Source organism: Mauremys reevesii, linkage group 10, assembly GCF_016161935.1.
Source record: "Mauremys reevesii isolate NIE-2019 linkage group 10, ASM1616193v1, whole genome shotgun sequence".
NCBI lineage: Eukaryota > Metazoa > Chordata > Testudines > Geoemydidae > Mauremys > Mauremys reevesii.
The window spans coordinates 22,097,638-22,119,470 of NC_052632.1; positions in this window are offsets into that span (position 1 = coordinate 22,097,638).

Below are 21,833 nucleotides of genomic sequence, written 5' to 3' on the forward strand. Positions count from 1 at the left end.
TAAGTATGCTGGTATATTTTGATGATTTAAATTATTTTTAACTAATTCTAGTAAACTGTTAAAATACTATAATTATAAAAAGGATTTATCCCTGAACTTAGGTCTGTAAATTGAAACATTGAGGTTTAATGGATTGATGGGTATAGCAAAAATCTCTGGTTGGAGACCAAAAAGACTGTTCATTTGGTATGTTAGAGGAGAGCTGTCAGAAGAGAGATGTATTTTTAAAGAATTCTTGTGTGTTTATATGTAGATAGTGAGAGGTTAATGTTTTCCACGCTTTAGATGTAACTAAAAATTAGAAGATACAAGAGAGAAAATACAAGAATTTATATAGAACAAAATAGTTGTTTTGTTCTGTGAGCTCATATAGTTTTTGGGGAAACAAGTGATTATTGCTCAGGCCTATTTTTTTTTTTAAGAGAGAACGCTACATCTAGCTAGGAAACAAAGGAGAGAATGAGTGCCTTGGATAGAGCAATTAAAGACTTCAGGTTTTAATCATGACCTTATAAATACCTTATCCTTTCTCTTTGACTACACAATACCACTTGTGGAGCCATGAAAGAATACAAACATAAAGACCATCTAGAACATTTCTCGCTTCAGTTTTATAATTGGGTACTTCAGAGCAGCTGCCTGATAATCTGTAGAGCTGTTTGATGTACAGTATGTGATTTTTCCTACTGTATGAAATGGTGGTAGATGTTATCTATGTGTGTTGCTCTTTCTTAACTGACTTTTCACAGAATGTGGTAAAGATTGAATGTGATTGGAAGAGAAAACGGGGGACTTGCTTAAAACCTTTCTTAACCAAAATCTATTAAATAATAAACCTTTCATAGCAGCAAGAAATCTTTTTGTAATATAAATCCACCTAGTAAAGCAGGTTTATAAGAGATTATTAGTGATCTATTTCTTATTTAGTGAGATCCTGACTTGGTATTAAGTAATAGAAGGAAGAGGGTACAGTCTAAAGAACATTGTGGTTCCTAAAATTGTCCAGTGTCTTTGAGATACAAACTTTTAAAGATATCTTGTTTCTCTCATCTTAACCCTTAACCAGTCTAGCACTCTGAAAGTTTTCCCCCACTTTGAGCATTCTGTGCTTTTGCTTTCTAAGCTTTAAAAAAAAAAAAGAACCCACACACCAGAATTACTACTTTACACACAAACTTTTGAGCACTTAACACACAGAGAAACTGTTCTAATGACTTTTCCCTTTGTAATTGTAATGCTATCTAAGAGTTCATTTGTTTCCTTAGGATTTTTCAAAATAACATCTCTTTAAATCTGCTAGAAATTTGACCTGGTAATCCTTTTAGGTGTGTGACCTCAGCAGAGAGATTGAGTCTCTCCATGGGGTTGCCTAGCTTTCACTTGTTCTTTTCTCGGAGGGGTAGCTGTGTTAGTCTGGATCTGTAAAAAGCGACAAAGAGTCCTTTGGCACCTTATAGACTAACAGAAGTATTGGAGCATAAGCTTTCGTGGGTGAATACCCACTTCGTCAGATGCACTTTTTAATTTAATCACAGTCTTAGACTAAGTGATGACAATGCTTTTAGTTAGAATCATAGACTTTAAGGTAAGAAGGGACCATTATGATCATCTAGTCTGACCTCCTGCACAATGCAGGCCACAGAATCTCACCCACCCGCTCCTGTATCAAACCTGTGTCTGAACCATTGAAGTCCTCAAATCATGGTTTAAAGACTTCAAGGTGCAGAGAATCCTCCAGCAAGTGACCCGTGCCCCATGCTGCAGAGGAAGGCGAAAACCCCCCAGGGCTTCTGCCAATCTACCCTGGAGGAAAATTCCTTCCCAACCCCAAATATGGCGATCAGTTAAACCCTGAGCATGTGGGCAAGACTCACCAGCCAGATACCCAGGAAAGAATTCTCTATAGTAACTCAATCCCACCCCATCTAACATCCCATCACAAGCCATTGGGCATATTTACCACTAGTAGTCAGACGAATTAATTGCAAAAATTAGGCTATCCCATTATACCATCCCCTCCGTAAACTTATCAAGCTTAGTCTTGATGCCAGATATGTCTTTTGACCCCATTACTCCCCTTGGAAGGCTGTTCCAGAACTTCATTCCTCTGATGGTTAGAAACCTTCGTCTAATTTCAAGTTGTTGTAATATGGTCCACTTCAGTTTCCAAAAGTGCTCTCCTTATGGCTTATTATAATTTTAAATATAGGGATTTTTTAAAAAATAAATCTCATAACCCTATTTTCTATTGCTTTTTCATAAATGTCTCCTTTATACACTTCTTAAAGCTTCATTGTCTCTGTTCTGTTTAGATTGTGTTTTATTAACCATACTTAATTAAGGCACTTTAGAAGCAGCAAAGAATCCTGTGGCACCTTATAGACTAACAGATGTTTTGTAGCATGAGCTTTCGTGGGTGAACACCCACTTCTTCGGATGCAAGCAGTGGAAAAAGACTGTGATTAAATTTTTCCACTGCTTGCATCCGAAGAAGTGGGTGTTCACCCACGAAAGCTCATGCTACAAAACATCTGTTAGTCTATAAGGTGCCACAGGATTCTTTGCTGCTTCTACAGAACCAGACTAACACGGCTACCCCTCTGATACTAAGGCACTTTAGTGATGTTAGTCTTGTCCACAATGTCCATTAGTTGTAAGTCTTTCTTTAGCTTACATGGAGGCAATCTTTTCCCATTTCTACCCTCTACTTCCATGTATGTGAGTATGCTGCTTCTCTCTCAGACTTTGAGATGCTCAAGGAGAGTGAACATAGGTTGAACTATGTTGCATCTGTGCTACCTGGTCAGTATGCTTAGTACAGATAGGGTATTCAAACTAAGAGCCACATTAAGATCAGTTCTTGAAACAGATTTTTTTTAAGCTGTTCAGGGTAGTAGGCTTTTCTAGTGAGTGTCAGGCAGTGTGGATGGGGCATAACATTTAAAAGGATGATTGAAAACTTCTCTCAGCTGTTTGGTGTTGTAAAAGTTATTCTGCATCCATTCATGCTGGACAGCAAAACCTTGTTACCTACATCATTTTTCAAGCCTGTTTCCTTTGTTGTAACCATTCTACTTAGGGGTACGCTGAGTCACGAAGTGGTGACTCTCCTAAGGTGTCACGGTGACTTAATGCAGAGCAGCAAACGGGATACAGGAGTCCTGTCTTAGTCCCATACCTTGCTTTCTCCCAATATCTTCATACCATGGCACAGCCTAAAATCAAGTCTTCAGGTTCTGACTATTGTTGAATTGCTAGAATTCTACATGGGAATAATCGGGAGGGAAAACTCTTCTCACTTTCAGAAAGGAAATGTTCTTGTATTTGCTTGGCAGAGTGTGCTAGGACCATGTGACTTTATGCATGTATGTGACTTTAATACTTAATGTTGCCTAGTGATGCCCTTTGACTTAAGCCATTTTTTTTATACGTGTTCAGACTTGAAAGGCTTACAGAAAAGCTGCAGATCAGTACCGATCACTAGCCTAAGTCTTAATTGCTTTAAAATTCTTGGGCATTCTGGACAATTATATAAGCCAAGTAGATAAGAAAACGTAAAATCAGTTCATTACTGAAGTGGTTCTCTACTAGAAAGTTACAGGTTTTAACTTGCCTTTTTAAAAAAACCTCAAACTGATGGATCTGATATTTTGCAGCAAGCCTGTCTCTCAATCTAATAGGCCCACATGGGGTGAAAGTCATCAACAGCAGATATTTGTTTTTCTTGCATTATAAATTAATGTTTAAATGTAGAGATGGAAACTTAGAGAGGCAATTTACCACTAAAGGTAACTTCCTTCCTTGTCTCTTGGATATGGGTCAAATTCCATGGAAGAGATAGCATTGATGTTGCTGTTAGGGCTATCAGATTACCTGACTACTTCATTTTATATGTACTGTAAATTGGCAAGGTAAATATAAAGTATCTTGTTACTTAAGGCTCTGAGAGTATTGTTAGCTAGCAAAATTCTGGGTCCAATGTTGACTGAATCAGATTAAATATAATTTATATTTTGTTTCACACTTTCCTGTTCCTCTGTGAATATTTCACTTCAGAATTTTTATTCTGTTGTTTGGAAAAAGCCACTAACATCATCCTGGCAAAGTGTGTATGGGTTTATATTTATTTTTTGTGTTTTTGTCTGCTACTACATAAAGAGACTAGGAAAACACTGTCCCACCAAAGGGACACTTCTGTAATGGAAACACTTACTAATCTGCAGATTCAGGCCATTTGGAGATTTAGGGAAAATTGCTGATGGATGGAGAAGGCATGCTTTTATTTTCAATAAGTTATAAGAATTTAGTGTTAAAGCTTTTGGCCCTCGAAAGCTAAAACGTGGACATTTTAAGTGTTTAATACATTTATATTAGTGCATGGAAATCCCAGTTGTTGGCCTCAAAGGAGTTGCATGTCTGAGACAGAGAATCCTTCTGTAGCTACTAGTCCACTCTAGACGCAAGTCCCTGGCTTTTTTTTCCCATCACTTATGCAGCCAACAGCTTGGATTTTTGTTTAAACAAAAGGCGTATGATGTGATCTCATTAAATTGTGTGAACATACTATCTCCCTTTCCTATTTTTTTTAGATTATAGCAACGTGCGGTTTGGGTCACGTTACACATTGTGAAGGAAGGTGTGCCTTCCAGAGACGGGAATGAGGGCCCAAGCCAAAAGGGCAGGGCTCCAACATGCATTTTTTCACAAGATTGCCTGGAAAAAAAAACAAATGCCAAAACTGAAGCTGTGTAACTTAAAACTGACCCTGGGCAGTTCTAGCTTGTACGTTCCACTATTCGTATCTGATAATGCTAGAGAAATTCTTTGCTTTCTCACAAACAAGCCAATCCTTATTAGCTTAAGGGACATGGCTAACCTGTTTAGGGCCCCCACATTTGCCTTTCTTTAAAGGAAGATGAATCCCATGCAGTTTTCTTGGAGAAGGCCTTATTGTTTTAGATTGTATATTGTTGGCATAGGGCCAAATAAACCTTCCATTATACTCCATTTTCACATGCTTATAAATTGATGAAATTTACATCTTGGACTGATATTTTCCATGCTTGTCTCTGCTGATAGTGTCTCTTGGATGGGGGAGGGAAACAGGCAGGATTTTTTTTTCTGTAGGAGGAGTTTGTACAGAATGCTGTCAGTCTTTGTTTTGGGTGTTGTGGATGATATTAAAATGCTGCTTCTGTACATGTCCTGTAGTCTGGAAGGTGAAATTAGATTCTGAATGAGCAATGGGAAAAATAGTTGAGTAGTTTCAGTCAGTATGCCAACTTCCATCTGTAATTCTTCCCAGGGATTCTGTGAACAACCTTTTGGCTACACTTGGTTTTGGTTCTCTCTTCTTGAAAATTAAACCAGTCATTTCTTTGAATAGGCAGTGGAATTTTAGTATGGTGTAATAAACACATGATATTATAGGACTGTGTGGAACTAGAAATCTTGGCCTAAATGTTTGACTTATTTCCGTAATTCAAAAGGTACCAGAAGATGTAAGACTTCTGAAAACAGCTCAGTTCATTTCCAGCACAAACATAAACAAAACCTTTTTCTTATACATGGACCTTAACAAGTGAACATTACTGGGGAAATGTCCATTTTTTTTAATAACATAGATCAAATTTGGTCATGCAACACATAGGGTAAAGGGGCTTAATCCAGTTTCAGCAAACTATATTTAAAGCTGTATTGGGCATAAGAAAATCTAGACTTTGAGATTATAGTTTTAAGAAAATACCATTAGCCTTTTTCCAGTCAAGTCATGTATAAAGATTTGTATGAAAATCTTATAATGGGACACATTTTAGTGGTTTAGGGTTGAGTGGATAGCAACCTCAACTGACAGTGCCCCAACTTCGAAGTCAGTCTTGGAAGATAGGAGCTGAGGAAGCAGCTTTCTGTTGTTGCTAATGGACTCAGTGATGGACACTTTGAGGTGTCTGGTACTTTTGGCTGAGGACGTGTGCCAACCCAAGATACAGTTTGCTGAGATAAAGCAGTGAGCTACCAAAATAAATATGTGAGATTCCAAACTCGTTGAACTTTTGGCATTCAGTTTAGTATGTAAGTTACATCCTGGAACAAAATCTGGGTACAGCTTATAAGGCATTTTACATCTTCTAGTGAAATCTCATGGTGGAGTTGTAAAAGGCTGAAAAATGTGATTTATGATGGAAACACCAACTTAGCCTTGACTTATTACTATGTGCCTAGGCAAAGCTATAAAAACGAAAGGTTTGTTTTAGATAGCAGGAGATACACGTCCTTTTAGAACACGGAAAAATAAGATTTTATCCTCTTAAATCTGTTCTAAGGATAGAACATTCTGTTGATGGGGAGGACAGAAAAGCCAAGTAGTCCTTTCAGTGGAAAATATGAAAATGCTAATCCTTGTAAGGTAAAATGTGTTGGTATAAATCAATGCCAGCTTTCCATTTGACTTTTCTTTAAATCTTTGAAAGCAAATGCGTCTTCATTTCAGCTTCAGTTCTCAGAACTGGACATCTGAGTGTTTGTGATGACAGATGCTGCTCATTATCGTTTCATTAATAAGCAACAGGTTTAAAACGAAAAAAAGAATTATTTCTTTATACAACACACAGTCAACATGTGGAACTCTCTGCCAGAGGATGTTGTGGAGGCCAAGACTATAACAAGGTTCAAAAAAAGAACCAGATAAATTCATGGAGGATAGGTCCATCAGTGGCTATTAGCCAGAATGGGCGGGGATGGTGTTTTTAGCCTCGGTTTTGCCAGAAGCTGGGAATGGGTGACCGAGGATGGATCATTTGATGATTACATGTTCTATTCAGTCCCTCTGCAGCACCTGGCATTGGCTGCTGTTGGAAGGCAGGATACTGTGCTAGATGGACCATTGGGGTCTGACCCAGTATGGCCATTCTTATGTTCTTATCTGAAGGCAACCCCACCAGAACTCCTGACCAGCCATAGGAACTAGAATTTCAGATCCATGTCTACATTCCCAGGAAGTTATGGTATTCAGATCTGGGCTTTCAGTTTGGGTCCATGTCTAATGCAAATTTAAGTTAAACACTTAAAGTTAAATTAAGCATTTGTATGATGTTATGATCCATCATGGAAAACAGATAAGCTACACCACACACAGAATTCTGGGTACTATTACAGCCCATCACATAGTCCTGATTGTTCTGTAGGATAGTAACTAGCTGTAAGTAGAGAAGTGTATTTTGGCAGCTATTGAAATCTACAGAGCTAAAATGCTTACTTGTAATCCACATGGGGGCAATGAGACACATCCCCCTTATACTATTTACTTATAGTTACTATTTTAATAATGGGCATAGTTAATTTAAATATAGAAAAATAACAAAATATTGAAAGTTGAAGTAGAAGTTAAAGAATAAAAAAATCAAATATCATTTGTAGGCCAGTAAAGGATTTTCTCCCATTACTGGGCAGGACTTGCCCTGTGATGGTGGTATGTGATCTAGCACTTTTCATACATCTAATTGCCCTTGCTTCAATAACAGAAATAACTTTCCATCTAACTATGTTAGTGGTGCTGCTGTGGCTGGTTGTCAGGTGTGCGTGTGCAGGGCCATATATATAGGTAGCATAGGTGCAAGACACATTGGCAGTGGGTTTCTGCACTTGGAGTGGAATGGGATGAGAGTGTAGCAGATGATGCTGTCAGTACCTAAGAAGATGTTTTCAAAGGTTAGTGGCTACTTGCACATCTTCTGCCCGATCCACAGGCTAGTGTTTACTAGTAGATCTAGTGGACTGTTTTTGCTCTCCAAGCAGAAAGGGCTTAACTTGGAGCCCTTGCGCTCACAAGTCAGATGGGTAGAGGTTATTCCTCTTGTGAAACAAATTATACAAGTATTCCCATGGGGCAGATTAACAACTGCAAGACTCCCTTGAAGTTTAATACCTAAGAGTAAAGATCTGGAACTCTCCATGTAAGCCATGCTTTCATAAGGAATTCTTATGAATGTAGAGTTAATTGTGTGCACGCGTTAGGTATGCAACTTCATGCCCATTTTCTAGAATCTCATGCCATTGTATTTCAAATAATGAAAATTGGCCAGTTGCATGGTTTTCGATTCAATACATACTCATAGATAATACAAGTGTGAACTTTAGCTGCTGAATAATCAACCCAGCGACCAATATCTGTTTTTATTTCTCCTGTGTATGTCCAGCAACCTCAAGTTCTAGAGAACAGTTATGAGAAATCTCCCTTGCTGAGTGACCCATCCGTGCTATTTTTTTGGGCTGATACATTCCTTTTCTGGCAGTGGCTTTTGTTATGGGGAACTTGGCCTTCCAGCTTCAATGAGCTAATTAAAATGGTGGGGAGAAGAGCAGGCAGAAGTGGGAATGGTGTTTTGTGCATATTTCCAGTCCCACCCCAGATGTTCCAGGTAAACCGTAAGCTTTTAGAACATCAAATAGGTACTAATCGCGCTTGACACAGACAAAAGATTTCCCTATGCCTCATGATAAAAATGTTTTGTGACCTGTGATCCCCAGTTGACTGGGCTGGAGTTGAGAACATCTTACTCCTCTGTCCTGTTTGATCTCTCGGTATGAAAGAGGATTATACTGGCTCCAGCCTCTGGGCTCCTACTTTCCAAACATTGTCATATCTGCATTCAGTCAGTCAGTAGTATATAACCAGTGGTCTCCTGCTTATGTTGTGCCTTCTTCAAGGCATGTATAAAATAATGTTAGCCACCTATATGGGGTGAGGCAAGCCTCCTTCATTGTATGTGGAAATACCTGATGTGAGACTTGAGCTATTTGGTAATTAAGCACTTTGTAAAGCATGTGGAGCTAGCCATTTGTCATAGAGGCCTTTTGTTCCCTTGGCTCCTCTATAGTACATCTTACTTTAATTCTAGTTCACTGTTCTCCCTGACGTCAGCTGTAGTGGTGTTCAGATAGGTAGGTCAATATGAGCTGTTCTGTAATCTGAGAACAAACATCTATTTATCAAGTTTGCTTAACGTATTTCTGGATTTGCTCCAGGCTGACTATGTAAATGAATAATGTGCCCCTTGATACTACAGCAGTACATGCATTAGAAATGCTTACAGTTATACATAGCAGGGACTTCATAACAACCTCGATGTTCAGCTCAGACCACTAATATTTTCCACATGATACCATATTATACAAATGTGTAACGTACATACATACTACATTTGACAATCCAGATATAGTTAATAGAAAATGAGAGTGCTCCTTTTTGCAACTTGTTATACAGTAGATGTAAAATCAAATCTCTGTAATGGGGGTGTAAAAGCCTTTCAGAGTGAAAAGGAAAAATTCATCTTGGTGGTAAACACCCCTTTTTCCATACCTCCCATACTTTGTGGAAATAAACTCCACTACCTGTGTATCTATTGTAGGGACATCCTCACTGGCCTATCTGGATAAAGAAGTAAGGAGGTTGGGAGGAGAGTTCACAGAACCAAGCCAAAAGCCTGCACAAAATACTCTTGCTAAACGGTCAGGGATAGCTGGGACTTGCTTTTGACTGTTCTTGATTTCTACAGTTGGTGCATGATGGAAGGAGCATCTGGCCTGTGACCCTGCTACTGGAGGGCTTGGTTGATTGTCCTGGTTCTATTGAACACCAAAAACCATAATCCCCCACTAGGGTGGGAGGGAACATGTGTTTAGTGAACAAGTTATTGTAATGATTGCTTGTTAAGCACTCTTTGAGCCAGGCTTTATCCATTTTTTGCCTTGCTTTCCCAAAATAACTTACTCAACTTCATCAGATTTTCTAAGGCTGCATTTGTTTTCAATAAAACTTTTTGTTCATGTACATAACAGTAATTAATACAAAATTAAATTGCTGCAGGGTAAGCAACAAATTGTTTTTAATTTGGTTAATGTTGATTCTACTTATTTCCTTTCTTCTGAATTCATTTTAAGGTGGAAAGTCAAGTAGGACAGTCCCCTTATCTCCTGCTCTTAATGTTGATTTAACAATCAGAAGAAAAACCATATCCATTATAAGGCAATGTTAAGCATTTGGTCAAGTCACTCTACACTCTGGACTGATCATAGACTCTTGATGTTCATGCACGAGGTTCTCTAACAGTGCTTTTTTGGAGGGGAAATCTTAATTTTATAGAGAGATTTAAAAAAAATATTGCACCCACCTTTCTATACAGACCATTTTTAAATACATGATTGTGTAGCACCAATGTCCAGGAAATAAATTCTCACAGTACATCAAAGCTAAAATGTCTGTTGGAAGAGAGCAATTTCCAGAGGTCAAGACCTTGTCTGTATTAGGGAAATTGATTTCACTTGTTCAGTTTTTATGATTTTAACATTTATATTGCAATACTGCCTGCACACCAAAGGTCATCACCCTACTGTGCTAGGTGCTGTACAGATATTTTCAGCACTTTTCACTAAAACTCTGATTAAAAACTGGTTCTGATACTCTGCACTAGGGCTCATTTCTTTTCAACAATAGCGAAACTGAAACTAGAGGGTTTTTTGGTAAACTTTCCAAGCATAGAGATGGCCCAAGGATCTTTCATTAAAGAAGCTCTGCTTCCAGCTTTCTTCTGTCTTTAAATGTGGTAGCTGTTGACTCAAGATTTTTTACTGATTTTTTTTTTTTTCAGCAAGAGAAGACCCAAACAGCAAGGTCATAGATCAAACCAGCACATTGAATTGCACCTGTAAACTACTACAGACTATGAAGCACAGGTGTAGCATATCCCCTGCAGTAACTAAGTAAGCAAGTTGCTTCATTCTGCATAGTGGTTTTCAGTGGTAGCCCTCCATCAGGCATGTTGCTGCAATCCAGTCTTGAGGCATGAATTAACTATGGGAAAGTACAAAATCTGAAATAAACTATTCCATCCAAATTCAGATGGAAAAAACAACTTGACCGGTTCTGGTATCTGGGCTTCCAAAAGTGCCTGAGGAACCAACACCACCGCCTTGTTTGCAAACTTGGATTTAAAAATGGAGGAAAAGGTTTTCATACATAATTAGAGATTTGAAGTGTTTTCTGCTTTTGGGTGCCCAACTTGACACATCTTTAAAGGACCCTAATTTTCAGATGGTGTGACATATCCCCAGGGTACACTCTGGAAGTGTGGGACTGCTGTGCCCCCTTAACTCTCCAGCCTGGGCTGTCTCTAACAATCCTGTGCTAGTGACAAGCAGCAAAACTCCTCCAGGTGCTGTGATTGCTGAGTCAACAACATACAGGGACATACCTAGCTAAAATTGCATGAATGCTCTATCAGCCACTCATGAATTATACAGAGAGAGACACCAGCAAATCTCCCCAGCCTTGCACTCAAGTGATGTCCCATCTTATACTGTTTCAGGATCTTTTCTTGAACAGTGCAAACTCATTAATTAGTTCATCACTTTGTCAAAGGAAAGTGGACATGCACCAGCCTTTGTAATCTGAGCAGATTCCCCAAGCACTTCAACCAAAAAACACACTGTTTTAGATAAAATATAAAAATAAGTTTATTAACCACAGAAAGATAGATGTTGCCCGATTATAAGTGTTAGGCACAGAGGTCAAAGTTGGTTACATCAGAAATAAAAATAGAATCACAGTCTAAATTCTATCAGGCTAAGCAAGATTTGAATCAAGCAGTTTTTCTCACCCTAATGGATGTTACAGGCAGCTCACAGTTCTGAATACACAGACTGAATTTTCTTCTGAGCCTGGGACCAATTTCTCCAGTTCAAAGTCTTTGTCTTCCAAATGATTTTCCAGGTGTTGAGATGGGGGAGGAGAGAAGCCAAGTGGTGATGTCATTGACTCTCATTTATACTTTCTCTCCAGGTACTAGAAAGATCCTAGCCGGGACATGGGGGTTAGGTAGCTCCCATTGTGTATGTGCCCTCTCTGAGTCGATTCTTCTTGATGGTCCATCAACACCTATCTGGCTAATCTAGATATAAATCTGTCATGTCAACGTGTTGCTCCTTTGTTGCCACTGAAAGGCTAGCTGTGGCCATTTCTTACCACACACATTTCTGAAACAAACGTATCGCAATACTTCATAACTTTACTACCCTGTTGAATGGTCTATACTGTCATTGTATGTGATGTTCAACAGATCACGGCTTTTTAAATGATACTTCACAAGGCATACTTTGTACAAAACATCTCGTAATCCTATCACAGTGGTGAATATGGGGGCTCCAGGTTGCTATTTTGGGAGACAGACTGTCACAGTGGGTGCTCAGTGCTTTCTGAAATTGCATCTGTTTGAGGTGTGGCAATTTGGGCATTCAACAGCTAATGCACCCAAAGTCACTAGCCATGGGAAAATCTCGATCTACATCTTAGTGTGTGCGCGCATACCAAACCCGCTAACTCCTGACAATCTCTTCTCCGTATACCTTCTAGTTATGGAATTCCCCTTAATATATCCGGACTCACCAGCAAATGGATCCACTAAGTTCCTGTTGAAGAGTCACAGGCCCCTTGTTTGGAGGCATGCTGGTGGCTGTACTACATAGTACTAACTTCTTTGGCTCAGCACCTGAGAACTGGTGGAGCTCTATGCAGTGGTTTTGCTGAGTGATTTATTACTTTCTTGACATGCACAATCTCGTGGTTTAATTACAATATACACTTCTAACCTGATATAATGCTGTCCTCGTGAGCCAAAAAATCTTACCGCATTATAGGTGAAAGTGTGTTATATCGAGCTTGCTTTGATCCACCGGAGCATGCAGCCTCGCCCCCCTGCAGCGCTGCTTTACCGCGTTCTGTCCGAATTTGGGTTATATCGGGTAGTGTTACATCGGGGTAGAGGTATAAGAGTATTATGGCTGCTAGGGTAGGTAGACTGTATTTTCTTTTAGATTTTCTTGCCAATACTTCTCAAAGGGGCTTTCTGTTTCTACTCTCTGCCTATAATTGTGCCATCGTTCAGTGTAGCCAGTTTTCACCCTCACAATAAAAATTGATCTCTTTCCCCTGGCACTTTAGTTCTGGCTACAGCAGTCTATAAATCCTTTCCAAATCCTGCAAAGCATTTGAAACCAGTACATTTTGCTTTAGGTTAATAGACCTCCAGTCTCAATCTGGCTAAAGCTAAGTAGTAAATATCTTAGGGGAGTGGCTGAGTGAGGTGATGGTGTTGGGAATCTCTGGCCCCCTTGTGCTGGGGACTGGCTGGGTGAGGGGTGTCTCCAATAGGGAGTGAGGTGGTGAAGCCCAATTGTTAGAGCATATATTGTACCTTGACTACAGGACTCATACAAAGGCATATAGAAAGGGATCTTGTACTACCCAAGGTTGAGAGACATTGACCATTACTTTTCACTGCAGAAAAAAATGTTACTCTTGGTGCAAAGGGAATTAACTGAGTGAGGTGGGATAGGGAATCACAAGTATCCAGGCCCTACTCATCTAACTAGATTATAGTGTGATTTCAGATATTCTGAAATATAGTTGTCAAACAAAAGGATTATTTTTGGTGATATTTCAGGAGCTGAACCCAAATAGTGGTTTTATTAAAATTAGACTTTTTCAGTCATTTGTTAACAAAAAAACTGCAGAAAACAAACTGAAAGGCCTGAACTTTCAACAGAAGATATTAGCACATTTAGCAATGCTATTTTAAGGTGCAAATGAGAGGGAAGATGAAATAAACCAACAACCTAAGCAAGTTTTTTTGAAAAATGAAATGAGTGCAAACAATGATCTGTGCCCATATGTGTAAGTGCACACGTGATCTGTGCACTTTCACCCTATTGAAACTATTAAGCTGTGTGCATTACCTATCTCAATAGCCTCATAACCTTACTTTTGTATCTTTGCCCTCCCAGCTCTGTTTCCTTCCCAGTGCATTTTGTCTAAAAGCTAGATTGTAATCTCTTTACTGACCAAAACTTGTGACTTGATCGTGATTTGCTGGCCTATTTGAAATGAGTTTCTAGGTCTGACTCAAATCCATAATGGACAAGTGGCCCTCTCACAAAACCACTCACCACAATTGACATTTACTAGCAGCACTGTTGGCGTGACAAAAATTGAGTGGGCATGCAGGCAGCTCTGACTCCCTTTCTCCACCATTGAGATTATATCTCCAGGGCAAAGTGGAGGCACATGACTGGGATAGTAGAGAAAGCTGCATTGCAACTGTCTGTACCGAACCTGTATTTGTGGTTAAATACAGGCCAGCACTCTCCAAGACTGTTATGGGCACTAGATCCCTCATTTCACATAACGATAAAAGTTAAGCTCTGTCAAGGACAGTTTGGCTGTATAAAGGCATGAGCTCTAGAAGATAATCATGCTGGAAAAGGGTAAGCTTATGTGAACACTCAGGGGAACTGAGGGTGAACATGGAAGGCCTCCTATAATTCATAAACCTACAAATGGATAATCTGGTGTGGGAAGGTGGCAAGCTGGCAAGATAAGCCTTAGTTGTTAGTCTTGGTTTGCTTGACCATTTAAATAGCTAACCGTTTTGTAAGAATGGGTCTCTTTTTGCAGATTCCAAAGCCAGAAAAGACAATTGTGATCAGCTAGTTTAACACAGGTCACAAAACTTCCCCCAAATAATTCCTAGAGTAGATCTTTTGGAAAAACGTCAATCTTATTTTTAAAATGGCCAGTGGATAAAGAATCTACTATGACCCTTAATAAATTGTTCCAGTGCCTAATTACCCACATTGTCAAAAATGAATGTCTTATTTCTGATCTGAATTTGTCTGGCTTCAACTTCCAACCATTGGATTGTTTTATACCTTTCTCTGCTAGATGGAAGAGCCCATTATGAAATATTTGTTCCCCATGTAGACACTTATAAATTGCTATCACATCACCCCTTAATCTTCTCTTTGGTAAACAAAATAGATTACGCTCATAAGGCATGTTTTTTTAATCTTTTAATCATTCTTGTGGCTCTTCTTGGGACCTTCTCCAATTTATCACCACCCTTCTTGAATTGTGGGCTCCTACTCAGGATTCCCCTGATTATGCAGCTCTTTTGGTCACATTGGGAACTCACGATCAGCTGATTATCCACCATGGTCACCAACTTTTTTAGAGTCACTGCTTCCCAGATAAAGTCCCCGCTTCTGTAAGTATGGCCTACCGTTCTTTGTCCCTAGATGTATACATTTATATTTAGCTGTTTTAAAATGCATATTGTTTGCTTGCCCCAAGTTTACCAAGTAATCCGGATTGCTCTGAATCAGCGACCTGTTCTTTTCATTATTTACCACCCCCACCAACCCCAAATTTTTGGGTCATCTGCAAACTTTATCAGTGATGGTTTTATGTTTTCTTCCAGATCATTGAAAAAAATGTTAAATAGCATACGGCCAAGAACCATTCCCTGTGGCATCCCACTTGAAACACATCCACTTTATGACAATTCCCTGTTTGCAATTCTGTTTTGAGGGCTATCTATTTTACTCCATGTAATGTACCATGTTAATTTTATATCATTCTAGTTTTTTAATCAAAATGTCATATGGCACCAAGTCAAATGCCTTATAGTTTCTAAGTATATTCCATAAACACTATTATCTTTGTCAACCAATCTTGTAATTTCATCAAAAAAAGGTATCAAGTTAGTTTGACGTGATCTATCAACAAAACTGTGTTGATTTATGGTAATTACATTACCCTCCTTTAATTCTTTATTAATTGAGTCCCATATTAGCTCCTCCATTATTTTGCCCAGGGTTGATGTCAGGCCTACAAGCCTATAATTACCTGAGTTATTTTTTTTACCTTTTTTAAAAAGTGGCACAACATTAGCTTTCTTCCAGTCATCTGGAACTTCCCCAGTGCTCCCAGGCTTATTGAAAATCAACGTTAATCAAATCAGCAAACTCCTCCACCAGCTCTTTTTCGGATCTCACATTTCCATATTGCTGAACTGTACTTTTTCTGCATATGAAGTGCTGGAGATTATTAATATTTATATAATGCCCAAAGTCTGGAAGGTGCTGTACAGACAAAAGACAAAACTCCTGCTCCAAACAAGTTAGTCAAGCCTGCAGTTGGATCCAGGCACGAAGACCCCTGTGATTGCACAGAGCCCCATTGACTTCATTGGGATCCAGAGTCCCATAGGGTCCACCTACGTGGATCAGATCACAAGATGGAGACATGATTTAAATGAAGACAAGGTAATGGGATTGGGTGCTACAGTTTTTGGGTGCCCAACTTTGAGACACCAAAGATCTGAATTTCAGAAGTGCTAAGCTCTTTTGGGTCCCATTGACCTCACCTGCAGTTGTGAATTGTCAACACTTCTGAAAAATCATACCTTGAGGCTTACTTGGGACTTAATGATGCATAGGTCTTATGCCCTCTGCACAAGGATGAATTTCATAGGCCATGTTGATAAGTATTAGGGTAGGTAGCAGTGGGGTGGATTGGTCGCGGCACAGAAAAATGAGGTCATTTGGAATTGGGGTTGGACACGTGAAATATCTTTGCAGTGTTGACCTGACCCAGGTTAATGGTGTTGGCAGGGTTTTGATGTTAAAAAGCTTAGATCACTGCCTTGGGCCGGTTGCAACTAGTCCGTGTCATTGTTCATCAGTTTTTAGGGCTTCAGAAGGGAACAAGGCAGATTAGAGAAGCTTTTAACACAGAAAGTTCTTGTCTTTGTGCAGCTTTTTGGTTCTTGTGACCAGTCTCCATAGCAGGAAGCTATGCAGCTTTGGTTAAACCTGTTACATGTGACTTTATTATTGTATGTTAAACAGTTTCTGCAATAGTAGCAGCACTAAGCAGGCGTGAAATCTGCTGTTGTCAGATATCAAGCTGGTACGGTGCCAATTTGTTCATGCATATGAGAGCTGCTCCTGCAGCTGAACAGCAGCTGGCAGCTTTCCTGCCTTGTCATGTGTGCTACAGCATTCTCTGACTGCCCCGTGAACTGATTCATGAGACCAAAATAATACACAGGGTTTATTAAGGACACTGATACATTGATATGATCATGGAGCACAGAGAAATCATATTCTGCATGCAGCTCTGAGTTGGGAGTCAAGTGTTGTTCATGCTACATGTGAAGGAAATTCATATTGTGATTTAAGGGCCCTGGAAACAATGTATTAGAGTCTGTACAGAAACAATGATTGTCCAAAGCCATCCTGGGACAAGCTGAACAGATGGTTTCAGCCAACATTTTAACAAGGGGATCTCACAAGATGTATTCCTTGTAACCGATGTCAAAGGGCAGGAGTGCCTGTACTGCGGCGTGGGGAGGTGAAGAAGTGGGGAATCTGTCCATTTGTTTTTTCCAGTTCAGTACAAATCACAGGTGGCCCCATCACTGAGCAAACAAGCTTCTGTTCTGCTGCACTTTTGCTAGAACTATTTACACTTTGCTCCAAAAACATACCTTGAGTATGTGCAGGGTTAGGAATGACCCACTGTTTATCATTTGAAGATGGCCAGTGGGGTGAGGGGGGAAGAGATTTAAGATTTTTGAGCACTCTGGGCTATTCTCTCCTGGGAATATGTGGTGGTTTGTTTTTTGTGAGGTATTGGGGTGAGAGGGGTTTCCTAGTTATCTATGGTGAACTACTTTCCATAGCAGGATATGTCATGTAAATCCTCCTTCCATGCTAGACCTGTCAAACTATTTGTTTATGAATGTTTGTTACTTACAAATTTAGCTCCTTTTTTAGTTATTGAGTCATTCCACTTTAGAACTCCTCACTTATCCAGTGCAATTTCTTCCTTTCCTGTTTTCTTTTATGTAGTCCCATTTCTTTGATATTTCGTTCCCCAAAATTTATAGTGGGATCAAAGCTATATCCTGCTTTTTCACACTAGGTATCAGCTTTTGGTCTAAGTGTGTATTCACCAAAGGGTTTAATCACATCAGTTCATTCCTGAATCATAAAGTCATAGAAATGTAGGGCTGGATGGGATGTCAGGAGTTCATCTAGTCCATCCTCCCGCACAGCTGTAGGACTAAGTAAGCTAGACCATCCCTGACAGATGTTTGTCCAACCTGTTCTTAAAAACCTCCAGTGACGGGGCTTCCACAATCTCCCTTGGAAGCTTATTCCAGAGCTTAAGAAAAACTTTTGAACTATAAGGTTAGTTAATATCTAATCTGAATCTCCCTAAGGGTACGTCTATACTTATCGTCTGGGTCGGCGGCTAGCGTTCGACTTCTCGGAGTTCGATATATCGTGTCTAATTTAGACGCGATATATCGAACTCCGAATGCGCTCCCGTCGACTCCGGAACTCCACCACCGCGAACGGCGGTGGCGGAGTCGACGGGGGAGCCGCGGACTTCGATCCCGCGGCGTCTGGACGGGTGAGTACTTCAAACTAAGGTAGTTCGAGTTCAGCTACGCTATTCGCGTAGCTGAACTTGCGTACCTTAGTTCGACCCACCGCCTCCTTAGTGTAGACCAGGCCTTAGTGTACACTAAACCGATTACTTCCTGTCCTACCCCTACTCTGCTTTCCCCTATTTCCATTAGTAACCAAAAACCAAGTTTTTTTCTTAACTTTTCTTCCTTCCACCATGCCCAACCCGTCCTGGCTTCAGTGGGTCAAGGGTTAACGTGATCCCGAGTCTCGCTAATCATGACTGCCATTAACTGCTGGTATTTAGAGCAGCAGCCTTTTGCGACATGGACTATAATCTGTTTCCTTTCCTTGCTCTTCTGCCGGTTTGGCCTGTTCTTTCATTTTGATTTATAACAATACATGAGGGTGTGTTAATGGAAAAAACCTGGAAGGGACACATTGTGTATGCACAGACAGCTGCGCTCAGGAAGAGTATGCATCTAGCTGCTTCGATTTCCATGTACGTACTGCATAAGGGCTTAGAGGAGCAAGTGGAGCATGCATTTAATTTATAAATGTCCTTTCTAACCCATCACAATGTTGCTTGCTCTCTCTAGAGAATATGCCCTCAAGGGGCCCGTTGACTCAACAAAAATAATGGTGGTCATCAGAGCTGATCTCATACTCCAAAAATAATCCGTCAAATAAATTATTCAGTGAACGTTGCTGTTGCTCATCTCATAATGTATTAGACCAGCTTTGCTAACTGGTGCACTGTTATTTAGAAGCTTGCTAAAGAGGGGACTTAGAGATTTGCTTCTCCTAACTAACAGCTGTGGCAGAGTGCAGAGGCCTTGCCTGAACACGGGCCAGCGGAGCTAAATCCCCAGGTACATCTCTCTCAGGTGTACAGGGTGGAGCAGCAAAGAATCCTGTGGCACCTTATAGACTAACAGAAGTTTTGCAGCATGAGCTTTCGTGGGTGAATACCCACTTCTTCGGATGCAAGGGTGGAGCAGTGAAGTGGGGCTGGGGCTGGAGGTTGGGCAGGTGTTCAGAGCACTAACAGGATCCAATAGGGAGGAGCTGGTAAAGAGGCAGAGCTTCCCAACCAGTAGCTTAACGATAAGGTTGTGGCCAAAGGCAAGGAGGGTTATAAATGGCTCACCCTCACTTCAAAGTTGTGGGGAGGAAAGCCTCTGTGATGAAATAGTGTTTTGTTGTTGCTGGTCAAGCAGGCCCACAGAAGAACCATGCGTTTGCCTATCAAAGTGAAGCAATTGTATCAAAGGACTCACTGTAGCAATAAACTTAACTGAGAGTCAAGCCACTGGTTTCTCTTTCCCTATGCAAAGGCTCTAACTGACTTCACAGGGAGCAGGGCGAGGCGCATAGAAATGAAGACCTGAATTCTCCCCTGCCTTGCCCTTGTATAGTCATTTATATCTCTGCAAAGTGGATACAGAATGCTACCATTCTGAGCTAACTGCAATATACACTCATCGTCATACAGAGGTAAATGTCAATAGAAGGTGTGAGCAGTGTTGTTGCTGTGTCCCAGGATATTAGATAATATATTACCTCACCACCTTGTCTCTCAAGTATGAGGTAGTGAAGAGTGAGGACCCTAGCATCTGTGACCATTCTCGGTACCTAACTTGGGCAAAGGGAATGTTCCCCATCAATTTCTCCTGCCATTTATGTTCTCGATTTGCCTGCTTGCAGTATGTGACCAAATATTTAATGATTATTTTTGGCAAAAGAGTTGATTTTATATGAAAGAGCCACAGAGTTATGTCATACCACCAAAACATCATTCATAAATGTATTTTAACCCGGATAGTTGGCATATTACCTCCACCTGAAAGTACCATGTCACCATGGAGGCAATACTGGAGCTGCTCTGTAGTTCTAACGTAACTATGGTAAGATCAGAGGGGTAGCCATGTTAGTCTGGATCTGTAAAAGCAGCAGAGAGTCCTGTGGCACCTTATAGACTAATAGACATATTGGAGCATGAGCTTTCGTGGGTGAATACCCACTTTGTCGGATGCATGTAGTGGAAATTTCCAGGGGCAGGTATATATATGCAAGGAAGAAGCAGGCTAAAGATAACGAGGTTAGTTCAATCAGGGAGGATGAGGCAGATGCGCATCTGCTCCAACCCCTCAGACAGAGACCAACACCTAGAAAATCTTCACCAACCATTCTCAAAACTACAGTACCCGCACGAGGAAATAAGGAAACAGATCAACAGAGCCAGACGTGTATCCAGAAGCCTCCTACTGCAAGACAAACCCAAGAAAGAAACCAACAGGACTCCACTGGCCATCACATACAGTCCCCAGCTAAAACCTCTCCAAAGCATTATCAGGGATCTACAACCCATCCTGGACAATGATCCCTCACTTGCACAGGCCTTGGGTGGCAGGCCAGTCCTTGCCCACAGACAACCTGCCAACCTGAAGCATATTCTCACCAATAACTGCACGCTGCACCATAGTAACTCTAACTCGGGAACCAATCCATGCAACAAACCTCGATGCCAACTCTGCCCACATATCTACACCAGCAACACCGTCACAGGACCTAACCAGATCAGCCACACCATCACCGGTTCATTCACCTGCACGTCCACCAATGTAATATACGCCATCATATGCCAGCAATGCCCCTCTGCTATGTACATCGGCCAAACTGGACAGTCCCTATGGAAAAGGATAAATGGACACAAATCAGATATTAGGAATGGCAATATACAAAAACCTGTAGGAGAACACTTCAACCTCCCTGGACACACAATAGCAGATTTAAAAGTAGCCATCTTGCAGCAAAAAAACGTCAGGACCAGACTTCAAAGAGAAACTGCTGAGCTCCAGTTCATCTGCAAATTTGACACCATCAGCTCAGGATTAAACAAAGACTGTGAATGGCTTGCCAACTACAAAAGCAGTTTCTCCTCCCTTGGTTTTCACACCTCAACTGCTAGAACAAGGCTTCATCCTCCCTGATTGAACTAACCTCGTTATTTCTAGCCTGCTTCTTGCTTGCATATATATACCTGCCCCTGGAAATTTCCACTACATGCATCCGACGAAGTGGGTATTCAGCCACGAAAGCTCATGCTCCAATACTTCTATTAGTCTATAAGGTGCCACAGGACTCTTTGCTGCTTTTACGGTAAGATCTGTGTTCATTATATGCTGCATAAATGCTGGCTGGCTACATTAAAGCAGCCCTGAGTCAAATCCAGCCTACCAGATTTGTGCAGCTTTCAGGGTATCTCTAGGCTGGGTGTGGGGCCTGAACCCCCAGTTAATTCCAAAGACCCAAAGGAAATTTTGCAAGGAGAACCTGTGAAATTTCCTGTACCGATGTTAGTCTTTCCTGTGTAGAAGACCATCTGAGTGTGTGTTGCTGGCTCAGGTGAGTTTTGTCACTGAATTCTTAGCCTTAGTCAAAACATATTGAATTGTAGGGACCCTGTGTGAAATCCTATGCACCTGAAAATCCCTTAGTGGATTCAGGGTGAATGGCAGATA